Source organism: Saccoglossus kowalevskii, chromosome 2 (assembly GCF_978046115.1).
Source record: "Saccoglossus kowalevskii chromosome 2, keSacKowa6.1, whole genome shotgun sequence".
Lineage (NCBI taxonomy): Eukaryota > Metazoa > Hemichordata > Enteropneusta > Harrimaniidae > Saccoglossus > Saccoglossus kowalevskii.
In genome coordinates, this window is record NC_140642.1 from 13,736,270 (window position 1) to 13,758,459 (window position 22,190).

At 43.8% G+C, this 22,190-nt stretch overlaps 7 non-coding genes across 7 annotated transcripts; all 7 read right to left on the reverse strand.

The window, feature by feature from the left end:
* Positions 1-276: 276 nt before the first annotated feature.
* On the reverse strand, positions 277-350 carry TRNAI-AAU (transfer RNA isoleucine (anticodon AAU)). The gene has a single exon. It is a non-coding gene; the product is annotated as a tRNA-Ile (tRNA).
* Positions 351-612: 262 nt separating this feature from the next.
* Positions 613-686, reverse strand: TRNAI-AAU (transfer RNA isoleucine (anticodon AAU)). Its single transcript has one exon. It is a non-coding gene; the product is annotated as a tRNA-Ile (tRNA).
* A 415-nt stretch (positions 687-1,101) lies between these two features.
* TRNAI-AAU (transfer RNA isoleucine (anticodon AAU)) lies at positions 1,102-1,175 on the reverse strand. Its single transcript has one exon. It is a non-coding gene; the product is annotated as a tRNA-Ile (tRNA).
* A 262-nt stretch (positions 1,176-1,437) lies between these two features.
* TRNAI-AAU (transfer RNA isoleucine (anticodon AAU)) lies at positions 1,438-1,511 on the reverse strand. Its single transcript has one exon. It is a non-coding gene; the product is annotated as a tRNA-Ile (tRNA).
* A 415-nt stretch (positions 1,512-1,926) lies between these two features.
* On the reverse strand, positions 1,927-2,000 carry TRNAI-AAU (transfer RNA isoleucine (anticodon AAU)). Its single transcript has one exon. It is a non-coding gene; the product is annotated as a tRNA-Ile (tRNA).
* A 262-nt stretch (positions 2,001-2,262) lies between these two features.
* Positions 2,263-2,336, reverse strand: TRNAI-AAU (transfer RNA isoleucine (anticodon AAU)). Its single transcript has one exon. It is a non-coding gene; the product is annotated as a tRNA-Ile (tRNA).
* Positions 2,337-2,753: 417 nt separating this feature from the next.
* Positions 2,754-2,827, reverse strand: TRNAI-AAU (transfer RNA isoleucine (anticodon AAU)). The gene has a single exon. It is a non-coding gene; the product is annotated as a tRNA-Ile (tRNA).
* Positions 2,828-22,190: the final 19,363 nt, after the last annotated feature.

The window sequence follows — 22,190 nt, forward strand, 5'->3', positions numbered from 1 at the left end:
CGCATAACGAAGTGCTCGCAGAATACAAATTTTATCGTTAATCGTGTTTTAAAAGACATGCAATCGCACAAACGTCTGTGCATTTCGAAGGATTTTGGGTAGCCTTTTGCCAATAATATGAAGTTCTCAGTTATATTCTAACAAATTCAAGGAGGCATAACGAAGTGCTCGCAGAATACAAATTCTATTACCCACCAGACGGTGATAGTGAAGGTAGCCACAAGATGGCGCACCAAATGCCACCAATAGTTTTCAACATACACATAAAATTACCAATGGCCGATATGGGGATCGAACCCACGACCTCAGCGTTATTAGCACCGCGCTCTAACCAACTGAGCTAACCGTCCACATAAGCACTCTGTATTTGCGTTAATCGTGTTTTTAAAAGACATGCAATCGCACAAACGTCTGTGCATTTAGAAGGTTTTTTTGTAGCCTTTTGCCAATAATACGAAGTTCTCAGTTATAATCTAACTAATTCAAGGACGCATAACGAAGTGCTCGCAGAATACAAATTATATTACCCACCAGACGGTGATAGTGAAGGTAGCCACAAGATGGCGCACCCAAATGCCGCCAATAGTTTCAACATACACATAAAATTACCAATGGCCGATATGGGGATCGAACCCACGACCTCAGCGTTATTAGCACCACGCTCTAACCAACTGAGCTAACCGGCCACATCAGCATACTGTATTTGCGTTAATCGTGTTTTTAAAAGACATGCAATCGCACAAACGCCTGTGCATTTCGAAGGTTTTTTTGTAGCCTTTTGAAAATAATATGAAGTTCTCAGTTATATTCTAACTAATTCAAGGACGCATAACGAAGTGCTCGCAGAATACAAATTTTATCGTTAATCGTGTTTTAAAAGACATGCAATCGCACAAACGTCTGTGCATTTCGAAGGATTTTGGGTAGCCTTTTGCCAATAATATGAAGTTCTCAGTTATATTCTAACAAATTCAAGGAGGCATAATGAAGTGCTCGCAGAATACAAATTCTATTACCCACCAGACGGTGATTGTGAAGGTAGCCACAAGATGGCGCACCAAATGCCGCCAATAGTTTTCAACATACACATAAAATTACCAATGGCCGATATGGGGATCGAACCCACGACCTCAGCGTTATTAGCACCGCGCTCTAACCAACTGAGCTAACCGTCCACATAAGCACTCTGTATTTGCGTTAATCGTGTTTTTAAAAGACATGCAATCGCACAAACGTCTGTGCATTTAGAAGGTTTTTTTGTAGCCTTTTGCCAATAATACGAAGTTCTCAGTTATAATCTAACTAATTCAAGGACGCATAACGAAGTGCTCGCAGAATACAAATTATATTACCCACCAGACGGTGATAGTGAAGGTAGCCACAAGATGGCGCACCCAAATGCCGCCAATAGTTTCAACATACACATAAAATTACCAATGGCCGATATGGGGATCGAACCCACGACCTCAGCGTTATTAGCACCGCGCTCTAACCAACTGAGCTAACCGGCCACATCAGCATACTGTATTTGCGTTAATCGTGTTTTTAAAAGACATGCAATCGCACAAACGCCTGTGCATTTCGAAGGTTTTTTTGTAGCCTTTTGAAAATAATATGAAGTTCTCAGTTATATTCTAACTAATTCAAGGACGCATAACGAAGTGCTCGCAGAATACAAATTTTATCGTTAATCGTGTTTTAAAAGACATGCAATCGCACAAACGTCTGTGCATTTCGAAGGATTTTGGGTAGCCTTTTGCCAATAATATGAAGTTCTCAGTTATATTCTAACAAATTCAAGGAGGCATAACGAAGTGCTCGCAGAATACAAATTCTATTACCCACCAGACGGTGATAGTGAAGGTAGCCACAAGATGGCGCACCAAATGCCGCCAATAGTTTTCAACATACACATAAAATTACCAATGGCCGATATGGGGATCGAACCCACGACCTCAGCGTTATTAGCACCGCGCTCTAACCAACTGAGCTAACCGTCCACATAAGCACTCTGTATTTGCGTTAATCGTGTTTTTAAAAGACATGCAATCGCACAAACGTCTGTGCATTTAGAAGGTTTTTTTGTAGCCTTTTGCCAATAATACGAAGTTCTCAGTTATAATCTAACTAATTCAAGGACGCATAACGAAGTGCTCGCAGAATACAAATTATATTACCCACCAGACGGTGATAGTGAAGGTAGCCACAAGATGGCGCACCCAAATGCCGCCAATAGTTTCAACATACACATAAAATTACCAATGGCCGATATGGGGATCGAACCCACGACCTCAGCGTTATTAGCACCACGCTCTAACCAACTGAGCTAACCGGCCACATCAGCATACTGTATTTGCGTTAATCGTGTTTTTAAAAGACATGCAATCGCACAAACGTCTGTGCATTTCGATGGTTTTTTTGGAGCCTTTTGAAAATAATATGAAGTTCTCAGTTATATTCTAACTAATTCAAGGACGCATAACGAAGTGCTCGCAGAATACAAATTCTACCGTTAATCGTGTTTATAAAAGACATGCAATCGCACAAACGTCTGTGCATTTCGAAGGATTTTGGGTAGCCTTTTGCCAATAATATGAAGTTCTCAGTTATATTCTAACTAATTCAAGGACGCATAACGAAGTGCTCGCAGAATACAAATTCTATTACCCACCAGACGGTGATAGTGAAAGTAGCCACAAGATGACGCACTCGGATGCCCCCAATAGTTTTTAACATACACATAAAATTACAAATGGCCGATATGGGGATCGAACCCACGACCTCAGCGTTATTAGCACCGCGCTCTAACCAACTGAGCTAACCGGCCACATCAGCATACTGTATTTGCATTAATCGTGTTTTTAAAAGACATGCAATCGCACAAACGTCTGTGCATTTCGAAGGTTTTTTTGTAGCCTTTTGAAAATAATATGAAGTTCTCAGTTATATTCTAACTAATTCAAGGACGCATAACGAAGTGCTCGCAGAATACAAATTCTATTACCCACAAGACGGTGACAGTGAAAGTAGCCACAATATGACGCACCCGAATGCCGAAAATGGTTTTCAACATACACATAAAATTACCAATGGCCGATATGGGGATCGAACCCACGACCTCAGCGTTATTAGCACCGCGTTCTAACCAACTGAGCTCATCGGCCACATCTGCCTTTTGTATTTGCGTTAATCAACTGAGTTCTCAGTTATATTCTAACTAATTCAAGGACGCATAACGAAGTGCTCGCAGAATACAAATTCTATTACCCACTAGACGGTGATAGTGAAGAGAGCCACAAGATGGCGCACTCGGATGCCGCCAATAGTTTTTAACATACACATACAATTACCAATGGCCGATATGGGGATCGAACCCACGACCTCAGCGTTATTAGCACCGCGTTCTAACCAACTGAGCTCATCGGCCACATCTGCCTTTTGTATTTGCGTTAATCAACTGAGTTCTCAGTTATATTCTAACTAATTCAAGGACGCATAACGAAGTGCTCGCAGAATACAAATTCTATTACCCACTAGACGGTGATAGTGAAGAGAGCCACAAGATGGCGCACTCGGATGCCGCCAATAGTTTTTAACATACACATAAAATTACCAATGGCCGATATGGGGATCGAACCCACGATCTCAGCGTTATTAGCAGCGCGCTCTAACCAACTGAGCTAACCGGCCACATCAACATACTGGATTTGCGTTAATCGTGTTTTTAAAAGACATGCAATCACACAAACGTCTGTGCATTTCGAAGGTTTTTTTGGTAGCCTTTTCCCCATAATGTGAAGCTCTCAGTTATATTCTAACTAATTCAAGGACGCATAACGAAGCGCTCGCAGAATACAGGTTTCGTTTTTACAACAGTGGTTAACAAAAAAGTAGGCACAGCCGAATATTCAGAGTGTCGTCACGCTGCCACGAGCTAATATAGACAAAAAACAGAAGGGGAAATGCAAGGAAAACCTGAATTATGTAAAATAACAAAAACAAAATTCAGTACAATATGATACATGGTAATCGAGCACGTCAGCTTGAAAACGTAAATATTTTAAATTCCCAAGGACTTAGTAACGCCAAGCATGGCTTCCATATCGTCTCTCGCATAGCCTTTTTGGCCTTATCAGATCTCCAACGGCCATGCCTTATCAGATATCGATCGGATATACCCGCATGTGCGGCTGCTGTAGTGCCTCCTATTCTGAAGGAATGGGTACTAAACCTGGATACGTCCCCCACTACCAGGGACAATTTTGCTTTGATAATTTCACGAACCCAAGAATAACTTAACTTCCTATTTGCCCGGGTCAATGAGCACCCCCCTTTCCTATAGTATAGAGGCCTGAAAATAAAAACATCAGAACCCACTTGGATCTCTGCTGCCTGTAAATACTGAATTAACTTAGCTACGGGGCAAGTAGGATTACCCGTTTTGGCAATGTGAACTTTATTGCCTTTCTTGTACTGATCATTTTTACTGCTTCGGATAGTGATGCAAAGGTGCGTGTCATGAAAAACAATGTCTGAACCTCTAATCCCTACAAGATCACTATATCTAAAAAAAACAGCAAAAGCAAGTAAACATAAACACAGATCTCTGATATCTTTTAAAAAAGCTGAATGTTTTAAGAGTTCAAGCAGACTGCACAAAATACTTGCTGTAACGGGCTCTTTCTTGATTGGTGGTTTGCCAAGTATCCGTCTGGAGGATTCCACAAAGTTCTTGATAAAAGGATGTTGAGTAGGTGACGGCAAACCGACCAAGGTGTGCATCCACTGAATGCTATAGCATGCCGATTCCACGCACTGTTTCGTCTTCTGGCTGTGAATTGTGCCCTCAGACTAGTTAGATATAATGACACGTGGGAAAGATTGGCAGGAAATACCTGGAAACCACATCCTTTGGCGAATTTTGCCCATCTATTAAATGCGTTAAGATAACTCTTGGGTGTGGAGTCCGCTCTTGATGCTAGTGATATGCTTTCCAATGTTGACACCAGATGAGCATGTTCCTTGTTCGTTCTTAGATCTTTCCAGACTCCCAATTTAAACACCTCCGTATCTGGTGGAATAGTGAAATCATGACGAGTTGTGTATATTCAACTAAACTGAAAAAGCAAAAAATCTGCAACTATGGAAACTCAGTCGATCAATCGAGCCAAGCACTATTGGCTAAGCCATTGTCATGGCAAACATTTCAAAAAACAGGCTGCTATGGACCGCATTCGATCACTCGAGCCCAGCACTATTGGCCAAATCATTGTCATTGCAAAAATTCAAATTGCAGAAAAACAGGCTGCTATGGATCCATCGATCACTCGAGCCAGGTACATTATCTGACGCCATCACAGCAAAAAACGAAAACTTGGACTATCAGTCATTTGAGCTCAGAACAGTTATCTGTACTCGGCAAAAAATTTAAATACGTATTTTATGGCTTGCAAGGCTATGTTTAGACACATTCTCACCTTTGAACTTTACATTTAAAGCCAAAATACGGAAATTTAGCGGTTTCCCACCAAACACAGTGTTTGAGCCCCTGTCTGCGGCAAAAATGCTCGAATCGCTTGGCAATTCAATCCAGTCAGCTACGTAAGCAGCGAAATGCACTCCATCTGGACAAATAAATGGCCAAAAGTACGCCGATCTCCATAATGAGATCACTATGGTACCCCTACCCTGGCATGATTCCAAATGTCTCATAACTTTACCAATGAGGCATACAGGTGTTAACAACCAATTGTTATCTAGTGACTAATCTTGAGTAAAAGCGTCCACAGCCTCCGTGTTTGGACACCAAAAGCGTGAATTGAATCTATCACATTTAGCGTTGTAAGAGGATGCGAACCTATCAACTGAGAAAGGACCCCACTTAAAATCTAAAAATCTGAAATACTCTAAGTTAATAGACCAATCGTCTACATCAATGATTTTACTAAGATAATCAGCCTTTTCATTTGAACTCCTTGGAATCAAATCCAATTCTAAAGAAATCCCATGCTGGGAACAGATACTAAATATAGCTAAAGCAATAACCTGCAAATCGGACTTCATACTGCCCTTGTGTACAATAGACACTACATCCTGGTTATCTGTAAACCACTTGACAGTACGACCTGATAGTAAATGTACAATACTACACAAGACTTTGTAAACTGCTTGTAGTTCTCTCCATGTAGAACTGAGACACTGCTCTCCCCCATCCCACATCCCGTGTACCACGGAATTGTCACATTCAACCACATACCCACCAAACGCCTTGTCAGAGGCGTCGGAGTATACCAGCCTTGTTGCTCTTTCAACGTGCCATATGGGGGCGCCGTTTAACTTACGAGCGTTGTCTTTCCAGAAATTTAGTTCGACAATGGCCCTTTCCGATAATAAAACATAACAATCCCAAGAACTCAAAGGATAGAGGGCGCAATACAGCGCTCTAGTCATAAGTAAAGCAATATTACCTGCACCCACTCTCATGGAAATAATCTGTCCGGTAACGTGAGCCACTTTCTTGGCTGATACAAACCTGGACGTCGTACGTGAATGTCCGGAATTTGTTAAAATGCCAGTGATAGTCACCTCTAAGCGACCGAGTCGATCGACTGTAATAAAAAACTTACCTTGCTCCATATCGAGCACTGTTCCCAACCACACAAACTTACTAACTGGAGTCCACTGACATTTCTGCTCATTTGTGATGAAACCAAAATTATTTAAATCACTTTTTACTGCTGCTGTGCACGCAGAAGCGGACTTGAGTGAACTACGGTTTTCCCTTCCCCTCGCCTCTTACTAACTAATAGGCGAAGCATCTTGGTAAAAATATATGGCCCAGAGCACAAATCGAAGGGTAAAACACAAAAGTAAAAATAACGTTGCTTCCCAGCGAACTACCACGAAAAATCCAGGTACTTGCGATGTTCAGGAAAAATATCGATGTGGTGGTAACCAGATTTAAGATCAAACTTAAATAAAAAATATCCTGGCTTAAGCATCTCCTGAGCAGTTTTCAGGTCTTCAAAGCGAAATTTCTTCTTGAAAACGTGCAAGTTAAAACGCCTTAGGTCCAGGATAAGGCGCTTCTTACCTTCTTTGTTGACAGCCACTAACAAAGGGTTACATACTAAAGGAGGCACTAGCGTCTCCTCGATTGCTGTGGACAAAAGCAAGTTAGAAATGGAATGTTCAACGAAAGCAGAATTATTGAGTGCCGACCTGTTGTTTTTTAGAAAAGGGGTATTTTATACCCAAACCTAATAGAATCTATAACGAACTTAGAAGCAGAAATATGTAACCATGCATTTATATGTTTCAAAAGACGACCCCTCACCACAACCGGACTACACCCTGGTATTGCATCTCCATCTGCGAGCATAGCACTCCCATCCGAAAAATGGAAACTATGAGAGAGAAAACAAGAATCGGTACTTATCTCGATTAAATTCCTTTCATGTAATAGTCATTTGCCACTATTGGGACCAGTTTGCAGATTTCCATTTGTTGGCATAGCTCTGCATTCAAAACGGTAATGCCCTTGCTGACCACAACCAAAACAGACTCCCTGTCTGGGACCACTGTAACCTTTGCTAGTGCTGGGTTTCTGATGCCAAGTCGAACTCTGGGAACTGGTAAGGTCCTGTTGGCTGACAATTCTTCGAGTATGGGTCTTCTTTGCCTTCTGAACTTTATCCTTGATTTTTCTGCTCGCTCTCGTTTCGGCCTTCCATATTCTCCTCTCGTCTTCACTGTCAATAGCCAAGTCATGCGATACGTATTCTTGGGATGTACTCCAGCCGTATTCAGAGGTATCTGCAAGTAGAATCAATTTCTGGCGTTTTTCGATTAAGTCCATACCTGCAGCAAGTTTTTCTTTCACGGTGTCATATTTTGCAAGCTGCAAACTGGACTGCGCCTCTTCTAATATGTCCGCAACTTTGATATTGTGCTTATACTGATCTTCATTGGCCTTCCGTTTGAATGTAGAAACAATGCCATATTTTACTTTCTTTATTTCTGCCATCTGGACTTGAGTGGACAGGTCATGCGACAATTGCAACTCGTCATCTTTTGCGAAACTAGAGCATTAATCGACTGCAAATGTTGCGCGTCATTTTCTTGCAGAAGCTGCTGTACACCAGAGGTAGCTGGCGGGTCCTCCATTTAGAATGATACGCAGTGAGATAAAATAAATACACACTTGACGAGCTGCTGGCTGTGATGTGGCAACGCTGATACTGACCAACTCACACAATACACTACCACAAGCCAATGCGGTATGCCAAATGCGCTCTCTAACGGGTGCCACCAAAACATCTATTTCTGGCTTTACTTCGTACCACAAGAAATAACATATATATTTGTATTAAATCTGAAATAATTCATACAAAGCGAATGGGAATGCCAAACAGTGATTCGTATAACTTAAACTATATAGATCACACTTGTTGTGGGTTCTTTTCACGGGCCATAAAGGCATTGGAAATCATTAAGATGGTTATCGTTACAAGACAACAATGATCTCAGGCCAATAACAATTTGACATCTAAGAACCATAGAGAATTTATAAATACGCACACTTTAATACAAAGAACAAAAGTTTGACAATAAATACACAAATAGCTTCACAAAATCGGCTAATTAAATATTACTGCATTGCCTAAATATTTTAGACGGTTCCGATAAACGTAACCGCAGTCGAAATATGCAGGTAAGGCAGGGGGAAACTGAAACCTGGCTGTTTTTGCGTGTAAGGCAGATGTACTATACCAGACGTAACGATGTCGAACTGAAGCAACAAACGTGTCGACAAACTTCAGACGGCTTGGTTTCCAGGGGTGGCTCACATCACGAGGACGTTGTACAGTACTATAGCTGACACCAGGACGACCAGAGAGTGAATTCTCAATCCGGAGTTCAATAGTGACGTTATCTGTGTTATACCGTACTTCTGGTGGATCGTCCAACATGCCCACCAAGGCACGCTTTCTTGTTCAATTTATTGGGGAACATATGTAAATCAAGATGACAGAACCAGAAGAATTGCGAGAAACTACCACATCAGGTGCGACAGGAATGTTATGCAAACTGACAGAAATGCAAAACCTAGTTTGTTGACCCGTCTAAACAAATTCACCAAAGTTTATTAACCTCAAATTTATTCTGATTCTCGGGAATCAAGTCTTCGGTACCATAGTATTTGGAGACAAATCTCACCCCAGGTAAATTCTTTGTCGTCCAATCAGGCTGCTCTCCTTGCGAAGAATGTAACAATTCGTGCATGCAATATATGTATTAAGTATTTCTTTATTTCTCCACCTATAACAAGTCACAAAGTATTCACCTTTCGTTTTCGGTGGGTGCGTTTCCCTTACTGCACTAATTTTGTCAGGAACTGTTTGTAACAAACCTCGCCCAACAATATGTCCAAGAAATTCTAATTGATCATAACCAATGTAACATTTGGAGGGCTTGGCAGTAAGACCTGCTTGGTTCAAACGTTTAAGGACAGTTTCAATTGTGCGAAGATGGCCTTGCCAAGTAGAATTGTACATCAAAATGTCGTCAATCAAATTAACTACATTGTCCTGCAAACCCTCTAGGATTATCTGTATCATTCTCGAAAATTTTGCAGGACTATTTTTGAGTCCGAATGGGAGAACTATATAGTGCATGTGACCCTGGGGGGTCTGAAATGCTGTCTTTTCTTTAGCATTTAGTGACAAATGGATTTGTTGCCAAAAACCTTTTGTTAAATCGAATTTAGATAAATAATTTCCTACATTTAAATGAGCGAATAATTTATCGGGGTTAGGCATCGGTTCTGCATCGAAAACCGTAATTCGGTTAAGCTTGTGGTAATCGTTGCATAATCGAATAGTGCCATCTTGTTTTTTTACTAAGACCACTGGTGATGAATAAGGGGAGTTGGATCTCTCGATAATGTCGAGTTCTAACATATTATCGACTTTCTTTTTGAACACATCTTCGGAGGCCAGAGGAAGGGGGTATTGTTTGGTAAAAATTGGTTCACTTGTGGTCAACTTGATGTCGTACTCAACAACGTTTGTACGTCCTGGTATGTCAGTCAAAACTGTTTGATGTTTGTTAAGTTAACATGAAATATCTGGTTTTTGAGAGAGATCCAAGTTCTCGTACACGTGCACATCTTTTATAGACTGGTTACATATTTTGGGTAAAAAATCTATCAATTCAGTAAAGTTCGCCCCCGGGCCTTCAATCCCATGATCTGAAGGGTGACTAACAATAAAGGCAACATTGACTTTCATGAATAGTCCGGGGGTGTCAGACTTATCTTTACTCACAGAGGGCGCTCTCTCTTCGTACCGCTTTAACATATTAGCGTGGAAAAGTTTAATTTTCCCACCTTTGTTAATTCTATAGTCACATTCCCCTACCCGTTCCTTCACATCAAAGGGGCCCTGCCACTGTAAATGTAGCATGTCGTGGGCTACTGGCAATAAGAGAAGAACCTTATCATTAACTTGAAACTGTCTATTCTTCTTAGTTTTATTAAAGTGATGTCTATATATATCACTAGATTTATGCAGCTCTTTTAAAGCCATTTCGCATGTTTGTTCTAATCTGTTTCTGAGGTCCAGAACATAAGTATATGTAAGTTTAGTTTCAAATTCTACATTCTCATTAGTCCAGAGCTCGCGCAAGATTGCCATAGGGCCTCGAACAGTACGGCCATACAAAAGTTCAAATGGCGAAAACTAAGCTAGCTTGAGGGGCTTCCCTATATGCAAACAGGAGGGGGCTTATATAACGATCCCAGTCATTGAGCCTTTCTTCGCACATCCGGGTTAACATTCGTTTTAGAACCCCATTAAATTTCTCAACCAATCCATTAGTTTGCGGATGGTAGGGTGATGTCGTCATCTGACGCACGGACAACAGTTGGGATACTTCCCTCATGACATCAGAAATAAACTGTTTCCCCTGATCTGTCAAAATTTCTTTAGGGATTCCAACCCGACTATACATGTTGACTAACTCCTCAGCGACAGTTTCAGCACGTATATTTTTGAGTGGAGAAGCCTCGGGATATCGAGTGGCATAATCCACGAGTACTAAAATATACCAATATTTTCGGGGATTATCAGACATAATGGGACCCACCAGATCTACGCCTACGCGCTGGAATGGTATGCTGATTAATGGCATGTGTCCTAAAGTGACCTTGCCTACCCTTCCCCGGGGCGTAGTTTTCTGACATACGTCACAAGATTGACAGTAACGTTTTACATCAGCATGGAGGTTGGGCCAAAAAAACTGCGACATAATACGATCTAACGTTTTCCGGAGTCCCAAATGTCCTCCCATAATCGAGTCATGCGCAACTTTCATAACTTGTTGTCTATGTTTTTCAGGGACTACAAGTTGACTTGTTTCTTGGCCAAAATTTACTCTAGGAGATTTATAATAACGGTATAATAATTTCTCTTTCATTCTAAATTGAACTGTAGCGAGTCCACCCTTTCCATTTCGTTGAATTTGGTTCGACTTGCATAGTTTAAAAATTCTATCTAACGTTCTATCTTCCTGTTGGGCAGCTAAAAGCGTATCAGTATTAATTAGATCAAATTCATCAGTTTTAGCTACGACGAGAGGGCTCCGTTTCCGCTTTTGAGCAAAAATCTGGGCACGAGTTTCTACTGCACCAGCCTCGATTATACGAGAGCTTGATTCACGGGGGGTCTCATCCGGGCCCATTTGTTCAGACTGATTAATATTTTCTTGTGGCAACGAGTCACAAAGGCGAGTCGAGCCTCTTTCAGTTGTAAACGAGTTAACAACTGGTATCATTTGATCTACACTCTTTGAACGGTGAGGGCATTCCGTACCTTTCTGCGTGTTTTCGCAGGTCAGGAGGGCTTCTGACCCTTGAGGCGCGATGGAGGAGACTTTCTCAGGATTTTGGATGTCTACATTCTTTTGGGAAGTGTCGGAGTCGTTTTCACCGGCACAAGCTTCATTGATGACATCCGTCTCAATGGCCATGTTGTTATTGTACTCCACTGCGTCGTTTTCACAGGTAGATTTATTTATTGGAATTGCACCAGTGTCATTAGTTTTTTTTTCCTTGGAATCGCGCCAAGTTGAGCTGAAATCTTCGGAGGACTACTCTCATTTTGGGTTATAATCTTTTTTCCAGACTTTAGACTACCCAATTTATTATTTTGCATAAAAATCCTACTGGGACTATGCAAGCTAGTTTTAGCGCGATTGTTACCAAAACTAGTCTTGACTGTAACCGGGTTATTACCACCATGAAAGTCTGCTTTTAGAACAGACGCTTCCATCTCACACTTACAAGGCAATTTAGCACCTGGGATTTGATCAATAACCAAATCACACACAGGTGTTTTAAGACACAACGCATTAACATCGCCAGAATAAAAAGGGGTGTCGACGAATTCGAGCAACAGTGAATTTCAAACTTCCTTACCCACAATACAACAATAGTTTTCAACATACACATAAAATTACCAATGGCCGATATGGGAATCGAACCCACGACCTCAGTGTTATTAGTACTGAGCTCTAACCAACTGAGCTAACCGGCTACATCAACATACTGTATTTGCGGTAATCGTGTTTTTAAAAGACATGTAATCGCAAAAACGTCTGTGCATTTCGAATGGTTTGTTGTAGCCTTTTCCCCATAATGTGAAGTTCTCAGTTATATTCTAACTGATTCAAGGACGCAGAATACAAATTTTATTACCCACAAGACGGTGATAGTGAAGGTATCCAATAGCAATCAACAGCACACAAAGTATTGTGAGTGACCTAGTGCAGATAAGCGCCACGATTTCATTTTTTGAATAATTCTCACATTTTTAAGTTCAAGCAACTGTGAATTTCAAATTTCATTACCCACTAGATGACGCACCCGAATGCCGCCAATGGTTTTCAACATACACATAAATTTACCAATGTCCGATATGGGAATCGAACCCACGACCTCAGCGTTATTTGCACCGCGCTGTAACCAACTGAGCTAACCGACCACATCAGCATGCTGTATTTGCGTTAATCGTGTTTTTAAAAGACATGCAATCGCACAAACGTCTGTGCATTTCGAAGGTTTTTTTTATAGCCTTTTGAAAATAATATGAAGTTCTCAGTTATATTGTAACTAATTCAAGGACGCATAACGAAGTGCTCGCAGAATACAAATTCTATTACCCACAAGACGGTGATAGTGAAGGTAGCCAATAGCGATCAACAGCACACAAAGTATTTTGAGTGACCTACGTGCAGATAAGCGCCACGATTGTAATCTTTGAACAATTCGCACATGTTTAAAGTGCCTGTGCAATGCCCACCCTCACGTTTCCCATTTTAGATCTGTATCCCACTGAAATGGGCAGTTATTGATTTTTTTGCTGAAAATGATTACTCGTATCCAAGTAAATTTGGGATATTTCTTGTGTTGTAGCCACGCCCACCTATCCTGAAATGGTCGACTGTTTCCGGATTTCCGACTCTCGCTGAAAGTGCGCCACCAAATGCCAAAATGTGAGAGGAAGTCATACCCCTGAGCCGTAATAACACTGGTCATTCAGTATACTTTCAAACGATATACATTTTCAGTCGGCGTTTTTTTTTTCTTTCTTTTTTTTTTCTATTTTCTTTTCTTTCTTTTTTTGAGAGAGAGAGTTTTTAGATGTTGTGTTGTGGGCAGTGACCCGACGCGTTCACCTATTTCAACAAAATTTCAATTTATTTCCATGCGGCTGTCATTTATTTAGTAACTGTAATTTGTCGTTTTTTTAAATTATTTTACAGTGATCACTATGGTCTAATGTTTAGAATGTCAGAATATGTTCTCTTTTATTTTAATTTTCAAAATTTTACTCAGACGATCAATGAAATAAAACAGTGTAGTGACGTGTCCGGTAACCTGCTAAATAACGAGATAATTCTGACGTCAAATTCTATTTTGTCCAGCGACAGTGTACAAACGTGTGCCGCTGACGATTACGGTGACCAGCTACACCAGAACGAACATATTTCGCAACTAACTCAACCCCATGCAACAAAAATTGATACTATGTGTTCATTATGGTCTATTCCTCCTCGACGAACAAGTACATAAGTGAAAATTTAGTCAAAGACGAGAAAACTGCAGAAGAAATTTGCCTTATTTACACGTATCGGCAATGCAAGCTGCCATGCGACTTCCCCTTCTGACGTCACAAGGGGATTTTCTGTATGCAAATAAGAAGCTAATAAGGAGTTTAAAACACATTTTTTCACTTAAAAAAATAATTCATGCTTAGAAACATAAAAAATAATAATATTTATGTATCAATGGATAATTTTAGGCGTGAAAATAGCAGCCATTTCACAGGCACTTTAAGTTCAAGCAACTGCAAATTTCAAATTTCATTGTCCACAAGATGACGCCCCCGAATGCTGCCAATGGTATTCACTACGTTCAATTACCCACCATAGACTCCAGTCAGTCAAAATGATTATTTTGAACTGTAGGCATTAATCAGCGATTCTGCCGGTGACGGAGATATAGAATCCAGGTCAGGAGAAGCCCCATGACCTCAAGATTCTTTTACCCCTTACGTCACGAACCCACGTGACCGAGGCCACCTGGCAGCGCCCCATGTAGCCGTCCATCACTCTGATTTACTCTCCGCCTCGAGTGGAGATGAAATCTAGCGAGCTCTGCTGGATCGCCTGCCTTTTCCTGTCCGGATTTATAGCTTGGGTTGTTGCCGCTGCACGGCATCCGACATTGTAGCTGGTAGGATAAGTTTTCCTTGTCTTTTTTACCCTTGCGTCGTTTCCCCTTTGTGTGTAGTATTTTTCACAACAAAGAAATCAAATCCGGCGCCACTACGTAACCAGTTGGTTTTCATGACGGCACTTTTTTTACAACTGTAATTCGTTTTCCCTCATGCATGTTGTCTTTTATTGTCAATGTATTTAGCAATATATCGATGTAATGACAGCACCAAGGCTCGCTGCCTTTTTCTTTCCGGTCTTCTCGTGTTTCGAGGCCGGTCGTGCAGTGGTTTATTCAGAATTTACCAGCATAGAACCCGCATCCGAGATACTTTGTCGTGGCTACGTGCGGGTTTCGCTTTTTTGCGTGAAAGCGTGTGTTTTTTTTTTGTTTTTTTTACTGGAGTTCTGAGGCCTGAGATATTGTTTCAGAGCCATCAAAATCGCTGACACTGACCGCGTCACAGCAAGGTCGTGCGTCCAGTAAACAAATCGGTTAAAGTGAGTTGCGTGTTTTGCATGAGTGGAAAGTCTTCATGCTCGGCTACCGGTACTTCATGTACAGGGACGTAGAGTAAGAGGCCCGATGGCGGAGGTACCGATATTTTTCTCAGTCTCCCCCGCTGATCGGAGGGCATCCTCACAGTCTGTTTTTTCAGGCGGTGTTTTTACCCGATTTCACCGCCTGCAGCGAGGCTGTGCCCCTGGAGGCTTTCCTCCTATGGGGCCCGTTGCGGGTCTCTTTGTGGACCCTTCCTCGCACGGCGCCAGGTTTGCCTCTGAGTTGAGGGCTTTGGTCGAAGGACTGTCAGGGCAATTGCGTCCCAGACAGGACGGGTAGATCAGACACAGTCGGAACGAGCTGTCTCCACTGTGTCCCCTCGGTGGGCAAGCAGGAAGAGACACGAAAGCATGTTTGCATTCAAACACGTCTCTTCCGGGGAACCCCCGTTCCCAGGCACGGCTCTCCCACTATTTTGTGGGGTGGCCGAGGCTCAGGCTAATTGCACCGGTCTTTCTTTGGATCCTCGGGCACTGAATGCCAACGGGGTGCTGGCAGCCAAGTCTCTGATCTCGGGGCAGGGCTTTCAGGGCAGGGCACACGTTGACCCCCCCCCCTACTTTCAGCCAGCTAGGGTTCGTCACGCTGTAATGGTACAACGGTAACGAGTTTTTCCTTGTGTCATGAGATGCACAGTCGAACATGCTCCCTCCCACATATTTAAAGTGAAAGGAGATGCAGTTCGCTCGCGTCTGATACAGCCAGTACTCCGGGCGGTGCCTCAGCGTCTGTATGACTCGGTGAGCCACGCTTTTGGGGTGAGGCGGAGTATCATCGATCCCAGTGATATGATGTATATACCCCCACCCTTGATCCTAAAGCGACTACCAAAGGTTGCTTCAATGCTTATGGGATCACGAGCGTCGGGATCCAAAGCAACCCCGTCGGCAAGTTGCTCCCTGTCCGCCTGAGTGCGGAGTGGGGAGCAGAGCATGCAAACGGTGTTGATGGGCGGCGTTGGTCAGCCGTGGAGGATGTAATGCTTAAGGCACCCGGGTGGGGATAACATTAGGCAACACTTCCCACTGGACCAGACGCTACCCGGTCGGTGTGGTTTCGGGATCAGACCCCATAGCGTGGGATGAGACCAAAATGCCCCCAACCGGATTCCAAGGCTTCTTCCCCAGACCCCGGTACCACAAATTTGGCAAACCGGGCAAAGGGGGATAGCCGCGTTCCATGGGTGTCCTTTCCAATTGAAGACGACCCATCCAGCCCTGAGGGCAGAGTTGCTTGAGCACATTATGCGTGGCCAGCACTCTGGAGACCTTGGAGGCAGAACGCACCAGCCTCCTAGACCAGGCGACATTTTTACTGGTGGACCACCGCACATCTACCTGCAACACCCCCTAGTGTCGCCTGGCTCTCTTGGCCAGGGCCACTACCGTGCTACGAGACGTGGCCTTAGAGGCACATGTTTTCCCCGACAAGCTGAGCCGGGGTACGTCCCCACCTCAGTGATGCAGACTTTACATCCTCCAGCCTCTTTGTTCAGGGAATGGTGGGTACAGTCTCGGAGTTTCAGAGTGAAACGAAGCAGAGGGTTCAGATGGAATCCGCTAGCCAGTCGGTCCTGCCATGGGCAAACGGAGGGCATCCCAAGCACAGAGAACACAACACCATAGGGTGTTGTTCGCTAGCTGGAGTCAGCCAGGAGGCAAGCGCTTATACCCTTCCATGGAAGGGGAGGGTAGTGGCGTGCCCCCAGGGAGGTAAGAGCCAGGTGGTGGCTCCTCACCCTCCCTGGGCGGACCTCTACCCGGCAGCAGGGGAGGCATGTTTGACGCTCTCCTCTGCAACCGGGGGGACAGGCACGTGTTCGGTGAATGGCCAGGTTCACAACTTAGTGACTACTTCAGGCCTTGGGGAACTCACCTCATGGGGGAAGGTAGCAACCCTCCTCGCAACTGCCGAACACATGGCCACATATCCCTGTCGTACACAGATTGTGCCGGTGTAGTCCGGTTTGGAGACGATGGGTGACCAATCCCTGGATCTTTCCAGGTGGTGACATCCGTTTACGGGATACCGCTGAAATCTCCATTTCCCCCCTCGTCAGTGTCTCCCCTGTTGGGCACTGCCAGGGGACTCCCGCAAGGCGGAAGCAATCAGACAGGAAATAGCAGTTTGCTGGGGAAAGTCGCCATACACAGGGTACATCAGCCGGAACTAAGGCCAGACTTCTACCCAAATGTGTTCGTAGTACCGAATCTACAAATGGCAGGCGTCCAGTTTTGGACCAAGGCAGACTGAATCAGTACGTGCTCCTTGATCGGTTCCACATGGAGACACCATCCAGGGTTCTTCTCTCCATCCACCATTTTGACTGGCTAGCCCCGCTAGACTTAAGCGGGGCCTACCTGCACGTACCGATGCACCCAGCGAGTTGCCATCTCCTTCGAATTGCCCAGCTGGGCCAAGTATTCGAATCTCGGGTGCCTCCCCATTCGAGTTAGGCACAGCGCCCTACAGGTTCACAAGAGTGATGAAACAGGTAGTGCTGCTGCTTCACCAGAAGTCGGTACACCTCAATCCATACCCAGACTTCCGGTTACCAACAACCCGGGCAAGGGGTAATAGCCAAACGCGTCAGGCTAACACAGGATTTACTTCACCAGTTGGGCTCATAAGTAAATCGTCCCACCTCGACCCAACGTGCAGATGGTGTCCCTGGGCATGGAGTTTTGACGCAGAGGTAAGCTTGGCTTAGCTATTTCAAGTGTATTGCTTAGCGCTAGGCAGTGTAGTCGAATGCCTAGTCAGAGTTCCCTCGATGTTCCTCCGTGAACTAATACGGTTCATCAAAATGATGACCTCTGTACGAAGGGTCGTTCCCCAGGAGCCTGGGCCAGGGTCGCTTTGCTAGCCCCATGGACCCACTTAGTTGTGTACGCCTTTCCTCCCTTCCCGCTAGTTCACCGGGCACCGGAGAAAAGCTTCAACAGGTGCACACCCGCATATTATCATGGGTTGCACCCAATTGGCCAAGCAAGGCCTAGTTTCCACTTCTGTTGGAAATGCTAGTCGAAGCGCCAGCAGTGCTTCCGGACTTACCGGACCTGCCGTCCCAACCAGATGGCGCACTACCAGCACTACCCAGCAGGTATAACTTACACGCATAGAGGCTCTCAGTAGACCCGCACATACGAAAGCCTTATCTGAGCAGGCTGCCAAAGTCCTGGCCAGGGCAAACAGGGATTCCACCTACGCGGCCTACATTTCTAGGCTGCAAGCATACACTGATTGGTGTAGCGGGAGGGAGATTGATCCATACCATCCCTCTATTGGCCAGGTAGCAGGCTCCTTCGTCTACCTGTTTGACGAAGTGGGTTTGTTCTACGCAGCAAGCATTGGCTACAGGTTGGTCTTGTCCCCCACCACTCAGAACGTACGAGAACAAGACTAGCCGATTGTCCTATTATTAGGAGACTATTTACTGCTTTCCAGACGCCAAGACCCCATACAAGGGAGCCGCCCAACTGGGACTCGTCGGCTGTGTTATCTGCTCTAAGCAGACCGCCTTTTGAGCCTCTCCAATCAGCACCACTCAAATTTTTGATGTGGAAAATAGTCTTCCTACTGGCCCTCGCCTCAGGTAGGCGCTGGTCAAAGCTAGGCGTGCACTATCCTTTGCGGACGGTTGTGCCGCTTTTATGGACGATCAAGTTGTACTAAAGACACGAATCGGGTGTCTCACCAAGAACCAAATCCCAGGACATGATCCTCAACCGATCGTCATCCCCCGGCTGGCAAATATTGTCAGTCCGGAGGATCAGGAGGAATTACTTCTCTGCCCGGTCCGAGCGCTGAGTTGCTACGAGAACCGTACCAGGTTTTCTAGACGGGGAACCAAACACATGTTTTTGTGTTACAGCCCTGGCAAGCGGGATAAGCCGGTTTCCCCCGACTTCCATCCCCAGGTGGATTACTGCGACTGTACTGGAGGTCTATAATACACTATCCTCCTCAACACAGACCTTGCAGAGACACCAAGTACAAAAACATGAGGTCCGTGCGATTGCTAACTCACTAGCGCTAGAGTCAGGTGCCCCCCTCAAACACATTCTGAGGGGGAACGTAGAGCGTCTTCATCAACTACTACCTAGGAGACACCCAACCTATTGAGCAGGGTCTCTTCAGGTTAGGCCCCGTCGTAGCGGGTCAGGCCTTGTTTGCTGACCCAGCCCGAACGACTGCAGGGGCGATAAGTCAGTCTCGGCATTTTTGCGGGCAGATTGTCTGTTCCACTAGCACTTCCTGGAAGCTCCCAGGTATTGCTTCTGCTTCAAGCTTATCACCCCCGAATTCGGCTTGGGTCTAGCTTTCTCGGGCACACCGAACCCTGTCACCACAGCAGCATTAGCTTCTTGCTTCTGGGACAGCACAGGCAAGGTAAGACACCACCCTTCTTGGGTCTTAACTTAGGTTTTGGGGTTTGTTTTTCATCCCGGACTGGGGGAAAGTCTTTCATCATTCTCCTTTTTTTTCTGTTTGCTCGGAAAAACCCGCCACCTATCGGTGTCTGACTCAAAATAGTCATTTTGACTGACTGGAATCTATGGTGGGTAATTGAACATAGTGAATTTAGGCGAGGGTTCTCCGAACCCGCCTATTCACATAGTTCATACCCACCATAGACTCTGGGTCCCCCCAACCTCCCCACTCTTTCCGTCGCGTTGGTCTAAGTCCTCGAGGCGGAGAGAAAGGAACCAGAGTGATGGACGGCTACCTGGGGCGCTGCCAGGTGGCCTCGGTCACGTGGGTTCGTGACGTAAGGGGTAAAAGAATCTTGAGGTCATGGGGCTTCCCCTGACCTGGATTCTATATCTCTGTCACCGGCAGTATCGCTGTTTAATGCCTACAGTTCAAAATAGTCATTTTGACTGACCGGAGTCTATGGTGGGTATGAACTATGTGAATAGGCGGGTTCGGAGAACCCTCGCCTAATTTCAACACACACATACAATTACCAATGGCCGATATGGGGATCGAATCCACGACCTCAGCGTTTTTAGCACCGCGCTCTAACCAACTGAGGGAACGCAAAAACGTCTGTGCATTTTGAATAGTTTATTGTAGCCTTTTCCCCATAATGTGAAGTTCTCAGTTATATTCTAACTGATTCAAGGACGCAGAATACAAATTTTATTACCCACAAGACGGTGATAGTGAAGGTATCCAATAGCAATCAACAGCATACAAAGTATTGTGAGTGACCTACGTGCAGATAAGCGCCACGATTGTAATCTTTGAACAATTCGCACATGTTTAATTTCGAGCAACTGCGAATTTCAAATTTCAATACCCACAAGATGACGCACCCGAATGCCGCCAATGGTTTTCAACATACACATAAAATTACCAGTGGCTGATATGGGGATCGAACTCACGATCTCAGCGATATTAGCACCGCGCTCTAACCAACTGAGCTAACCGGCCACATAAGCATGCTAAAAATACGGTAATCGTGTTTTTAAGAGATACAATCGCACATTATCTAGTCTGTGCATTTCGAAATGGTTTTTGTAGTAGACTTTTTCGGTGGTAGTGAAGGTAGCCAATGGCGATCAACAGTACACAAAGTATTTTGAGTGACCTACTTGCAGATAAGCCCCACGATTTCATTCTTTGCACTATTTTCACATTTTTAGTTCGAGCAATTGCGAATTTCATTACCCATAAGATTTTCGGTCAGTACAGGACAGTTTCCTTCTATTTCTATTAAGAAAGCACACATTATTCCAGTCTTTAAGTCATCTTTGTTGTCATTTGTCAGCTAGGTTTTTGAGAAAATAGCATACAACACTCTGTATGGTCACATAAAAACACTATAAATACTAACCAACATGGATTTATGAAAAGCCGTTCGACTGCAACGAATTTGGTTGAGTACGTCGACTATATCACCAAAGAAATCGATTGTGGTAGACAGGTTGATTCTGTCTATCTCGATTTCTCTAAGGCGTTCGACAGTATCAACCATTCATTGCTGACATACAAATTGCAATATTATGGGATCAGTGAATCTATTCACAATTGGACATACTCATATTTATGTAACCGTACACAGCGTGTTGTTATTGGGGGGCGCAATCTGAATGGGCAGGTATTACGTCCGGAGTGCCACTAGGCTCCATTTTGGGACCAGTACACTTTATTATGTATGTGAACGATATCCCCGGTCACGTAAGTTTATCATACTGCTCAACCTATGCCGATGATACAAAACTTTATAAATTTGTCATAAATGTTACAGACTGTTTACTCTCCATAATGATTTAAATAGGCTCCATGATTGGTGTAAGGATTGGTTTCTCAAGCTAAATCCCCAGAAGTGTAACGTTATCTCGTTCATTGAGAAACGCTCGACTCTCTATCACAATTATAAGATAGATGGTTTGCCGATTGAACGTGTCACTCAAGTTAAAGACTTTTGTGCCATAATGATGGTTAACCTTAGTTCATCTGCTCTTGTTGGCACTATTGTCTTTTTGTATAAATGCTTAATAATATTTTTGATTCTCCCTACACTATTTCCAACATTTCATTCCATGCTCCCTCCAGAAATCTCCGCTCCGCATATCCCTTAAAATTACCTCTTTGTCACAGCAATCTCAGAAATATTCTTTTATCCCTCGATGTCTTGACTTTTTAAATTGTATTTATATTGCTGGTTCAGTAGACATTTTTACGAGTCTAACTTCTTTTAAGACATCTATTTTAAATGCTATAAGTTGAGCTTTGGGTCTTTCTTTTTATATTATATTATTTTTGTATTTTATGAGTGCCTGTAACTGGGAAACCTGTTGGTATCTCAAATAAATAAATAAATGACGCAACCAAATGCCGC